This window comes from Schistocerca americana, chromosome 4, assembly GCF_021461395.2.
Source record: "Schistocerca americana isolate TAMUIC-IGC-003095 chromosome 4, iqSchAmer2.1, whole genome shotgun sequence".
NCBI lineage: Eukaryota > Metazoa > Arthropoda > Insecta > Orthoptera > Acrididae > Schistocerca > Schistocerca americana.
Window position 1 is genome coordinate 546,237,145 of NC_060122.1, and position 5,290 is coordinate 546,242,434.

At 40.2% G+C, this 5,290-nt stretch overlaps 2 non-coding genes across 2 annotated transcripts; both read left to right on the plus strand.

The window, feature by feature from the left end:
• Positions 1–3,386: 3,386 nt before the first annotated feature.
• Positions 3,387–3,460, plus strand: Trnat-agu. The gene has a single exon. It is a non-coding gene; the product is annotated as a tRNA-Thr (tRNA).
• A 520-nt stretch (positions 3,461–3,980) lies between these two features.
• Trnaa-ugc lies at positions 3,981–4,052 on the plus strand. The gene has a single exon. It is a non-coding gene; the product is annotated as a tRNA-Ala (tRNA).
• The last annotated feature ends 1,238 nt before the right edge of the window (positions 4,053–5,290 follow it).

Below are 5,290 nucleotides of genomic sequence, written 5' to 3' on the forward strand. Positions count from 1 at the left end.
CAACAATAAACAAATAACAAGCAGAAAGCACTGCGGTACCCGCTTCTGCGCATGCGCAAGTTTTCGCAGCCTAGTGCGCATGTGAGGGTTGACAGCAGTTCAGAACTGCTTTCTATTCTGGCGCGCGGATAATGTGACTGCTAATTTTCGTAGTTTCACCTGTTCTACCACTAGAAGACTATCGCGGTAGACCAGTACCGTTCGCGGCGGAACGTCGTGTAATACCCTCTTAAAACGCCGCACTATGCTCCGTTCATCGTTATTCAAATCTGTTTAACAGCCATCAACGTTTTTTCTTAATCAAGCTTTAGCTAAGTAGTTTTTGTTTCAAAAATCGTGTACATTCACAACCTCCGCACTGTTGTGCTTTGATTGTCGTGCTGTTAATACGCGGTATGAAAATGGCTGAGGCTGCTTCATGTTCCGTATTGAAACACGTGTGTGGAACACGGTTAAAGACTGCGGAGAAGTAGGTAGTTCTTAACGTTTTTCATAAATTTACAAAGATAATCAGCTTTCAAGTTTTCCGTGGTTCACTGGTTCAAGTCTCTCCCGAGTTATTTTTTTATCGTTCGGTTTGAAATACCAACATCTCGTAATTTTAAAATTCATCATCTTTTTGTGAATAATGCACGTCTTCTTGTTTCTAACTACATATTGCACGCGAAATTCCTGTTTTCGTTCCAAATATAAATTCTTAATTATAGATATTGTATGATGTACTGTTAATAAAGAAAGGTTGCTTAAGTTAAGAAAACATAAGTTTAATTTTTAAGGCAAAAGTGAAAAACCAGATACTTTTTATTTGGACTATGCGCATTGTTTTATACTACAGATGTATATAAGTGTCGTAGAAACATGAAAAGCAATCATTTTCACAGTATAGGGCACACCATAAAGATGCTTCATTTTTACATTTTCAGCTGTACCATTACAATATGAACCCAACAAAACTGATCTGTATCCAGTTTAAGGGATTTGGCCCGAGAAGTAACGAGACTGTTAAAGCTGCCAGACGTATTGGAACTAACGCACGCAGGAGAATATGCGGCGCCTGATTGGATTCGTGGAGTATGATGTTGATCGACTCGTTTCAACGTAGCAGATGACAGTTCCAGAACTGAAATGTATTTCTCGGATTCGGATAAGGAAGGAGCTAAGAGATTAACAGACGACTGACTGTACATAATTAACACCTTCAGTGGCTTCGATATTCAACAGTGCGGTGAAATCCTTGCAGTATGCTTTTGCATACACATAGCTTGCCGAGAAAAATTAACCTGTGTTTAAGGTAGATATTTTCGTCACTCTTGTTTGTAATTAGAAAGCTATGTCAGGCGAGTACGAGAGCAATTTATGCTTTCCGTCTGGTCACCTAAGTAGGGTTCGGTAGTGTTGAAGTTTTGCCGAGTGTTATCTCTCTCTCTTTAAAAATTAAATGACATTCCAAACTATATTCTTTGCTTCTCTCTCGTTGGTCTGAACTGCAACTGTTCACATTATTGCAGGTTAGTTGAACCGCTGGCTGGCCATTGCTGTCCAAGTATAATGCGACGGTAAACCTGTTGCCCCGCATTATTGCTGTCTATGTGCAAGTCACACAGCATAAAACGTATCCTTATGATCGTACTTGACAGTACTGGACACCGCTTGGCTTCCACCCCACATGAAAAGAAATCCAATGAAATTCAAACAAACGCGGAACAGTACATGGTGTAATGCTTACATCAGGTTTATTCTTATGGTGAACAGAGTATATGTGACAAGCTACGCCGCGCGCGCGCGTGTGTGTGTGTGTGTGTGTGTGTAAAGTAGGTGTAGTGACAACGGTGGCAGCAGGAACTAACAACTGCTATAAGCTACGGATGTCATTTGACCAGTTAGTTGTGAGCAGGCAATGATTAGTTGAGGATGTGTGACCGTATTGTGTCGGTGTTGTTGTGTCACAAATCACAGTGAGGTTACATCTCTAAATCACGTGTTGAAGGCATTATCCAGAATGTTTTGAAGAAGAGAAACGTGTGTGCAAAGTTTGGCCCGCTCACCACGAGTACCGAACAAAAAACAACAATGCGTGGACGCCTGCCACGACTTGAGATGCAAACTGCGGACAATTCCTTTCTGGAAAAAATCATAACTGGTGCTGAGATATGGTGTTATCTGTACAAACCTAGTGTCAAACGACAAAGTGCAAAAATTCACTTGAATGATCAACAGTGTGACGACATAATCGACATTCAAACCAATGTGACACAGGAGTTTAAGATCATCCCAAAGAAGGACTTTTTTTGGCGCCTTCACAGGATTGTATGAAAGTTCCGTTCGTTGTACTCAAGAGGAAGGATTCTATGTAGAACACCTGAAGCCTTAAAACCGCCAGTTTTTCTCTGTTTTTTATTAATCCAATCACGAGACTTTTTGAACAGATGACGCACATATATTGTTCGTGATTCGAGCGTGTAAAACGCCTTTTATTAGCTTAAGATGCATCCATAGTAGGACTGAAAAAGCATAAATACCCTTTGCTGCTTCGGATCACGTCCAGATTTCGTCGAATAGTTTCGACGATCCTTGGTAGTTCCATCGTGGGTGGCGTTGGGCAGAATTATGGTGAAATTAGATGCCAATGTGACTTCATTAACCCACCTTAACCTCTCATGAGCTCCGAGACAGTAGGTTTTTTTTTTTTTTTTTCGTATGTGTCACAGCTTGCTGTCGTAGCGTAGCCGATTCCGAGGGTGACGGCTCAGCACGCCACGTTATTGCACCATTACACGGGGAGGTTGTAGGACCTTTTGAGCCATATTTCAAACGTCGCAATGGGAGACAGGAACGGGGTTTCAAAGTTTTTCGTGTATTTCTAGCTGGAAACTGAAAAAAAGTCATGCGTTATTTAAACTCACTTTTAATAGATCATAGCCACGAACCCAGACTGTCGAAATTTGTTTCTAAATAATATATAGCACTACTATGGCTGAATTTATGAAGGAATTGAAATTTTTTTGACAACTGTTAGTCGGTTGGCACAATGGTAGGCTACTTCCAGTGTGTATACCGGCAATATTTGTATTGTATATTTAATTTATAACATAGTGGATATTATATATTACACGCAACATTGATCTTTCCAGACATGACGGAATCATCTAAGACGGCATTAGTCCGATGCTTTCACTATGCTACAGAGTTATTTGTCTCGTGCAAAATAAAGCAAGGAAGTCTACAGAAGTAGCGGCCGTCTTACACCCGTTAAGCTGTTCTCGTGTGTAAGAATACAGAACTTCTTTTGCTCTGAGACAAATTCAGTTAATGCTGTTATTCTAATGCAAATAATAATATGGTTTTAAACACAAACTTACTGTAATATTGGTAACAATTGACCATCTGGCGCCGTGGCTTAGTTGGTTAAAGCGCCTGTCTAGTAAACAGGAGATCGAGGGTTCGAATCCCTCCGGTGCCTTGTGGATTCAACTTTTGTTTTTCAATTCTTTATTCGTCCCTGTTTTTATAACGCATTCTAAAGTTGAAAAACTCACGGACATTCAAAAAGGAGACAATTATGTAATGCAAGGGTTTGTGTTTTTGATTAGCTTAATGCTTCGAAGAAAAACGACTTCCAACAAGTAGTTTCAAATTTTCCATCGTAGTGCACTGTAATAGGTCGGGCAAGCGTTTACTTGCTAGAATTGTTTCTATTTATTCTTCGCCATCCTTGTTTCGTTCCAGAATTTCATTCGAAATGGCTACACTACTGTTGCTTACGATTCTGTGTGTGTGTGTGTGTGTGTGTGTGTGTGTGAGTGTGAGAGAGAGAGAGAGAGAGAGAGAGAGAGAGAGAGAGAGAGAGAGAGAGAGAGATTGCGATTGCGTGTAAGTCCCAGTGAGAGATACATGTGACGTGAAGAACTTCACTAAACAAATACAACTGTAGCAGTATCGTAACAAACCACACTGCTTAAAAGAGCAGTTATATATCGGGAGGGGATGTAGCTCAGTGGTAGAGCGTTCGCTTTGCATGTGAAAGGCCCCGGGTTCGATCCCCGGCATCTCCAAAATTTTTGAATCCATGCAACAGTGTAGAATAAGCATGTACAATGTATTCCTTAAAGACCCAAGAGGTATCGCAATTTTACAATGCCAAAATCAAAATCTTTCACTGCACCTACTCAGACTGGTCGTAAAGATACACACTGTAAACTACTGTGATGTGCATGGAAGAAGGTGTTTTCAATTGTACCACTAATTTATGTTTCGTCCCATTCTGTTTACAAATGGAGGAAGAAAGATTGTCGAAATACCTTTGTGCAAATTGTCATTAGTCTTATCCTGCCTTCGTGTCTCCTAGGGAAGTAATATTTAGGCGATTGTAGTACCATACAATCCTTAAGTTCTCACTTAAACACTATAAGCAAAGTGTTATGGGATTGGAGGTGCATATCTTAAACCATTTGCCAGTTCAGGTTATTCAGCATCTCAGTGATGCTTTCTTATAGATCAATCAAACCTGTGATTGTATGCGCTGCCCTTCCATATACATTCAATATTGCTATTAGTAAGGGACCCATGCCCTTAAGTAATATTCTATGTTAGACTGCATGAGTGTTTAGTAAGCATATGCATATTTGTGTAATAACTAGTTAAGTAATTTATTGACAAAGACCTCTCATAGGAATGTGCTGTAGCTCCCTGTTTTCAGCCTTTGTATAGCTGGTATGTACAAAAACACCTCAAAGAAGTTTGGATATGGCAACAATTACATGCTGGCAGTAAGTTGTAAAGATATAGAGGCCACTGAGGGCATTTTGATGAAGTACCTAACAGTTGTTGGGAAATACTTTTTTAGAGACTGCAACCCAGTGCCACAAAGAAGTCTTTACATTCCAGATGAACAAAAAGTTATGGAACAGAGACTGGATGAAAATGGATTGAATCTGGTTAATCACTGGATGGAGGAGTGGACCAGACAGACATCCCCTGCCTCTCAGAATGCTATGTTGTTCAAAACTGATTTTTGAGGCCGTGGGTGTTCTGGGAAAGAATTAATGCAGTATTTACATTGAGAACAAAGTGCTACTCTATAATCAAAACCCAAAATATTTTGGTGTCACCATAGGTAGCTCAATGACCTCCAAGAATAATCTGTCAAACAAGGCTGCCAAACTCGGAACTCACGACATTTTTCAGAGACTTGCCAGAACTTCAGGCCTATTCAATCTGGTAGTGGAATATTGTGCATCGGTTTGGCTGAACACATCACTAAAGAGTGCAACAATTTTGGATGAAAATGGAT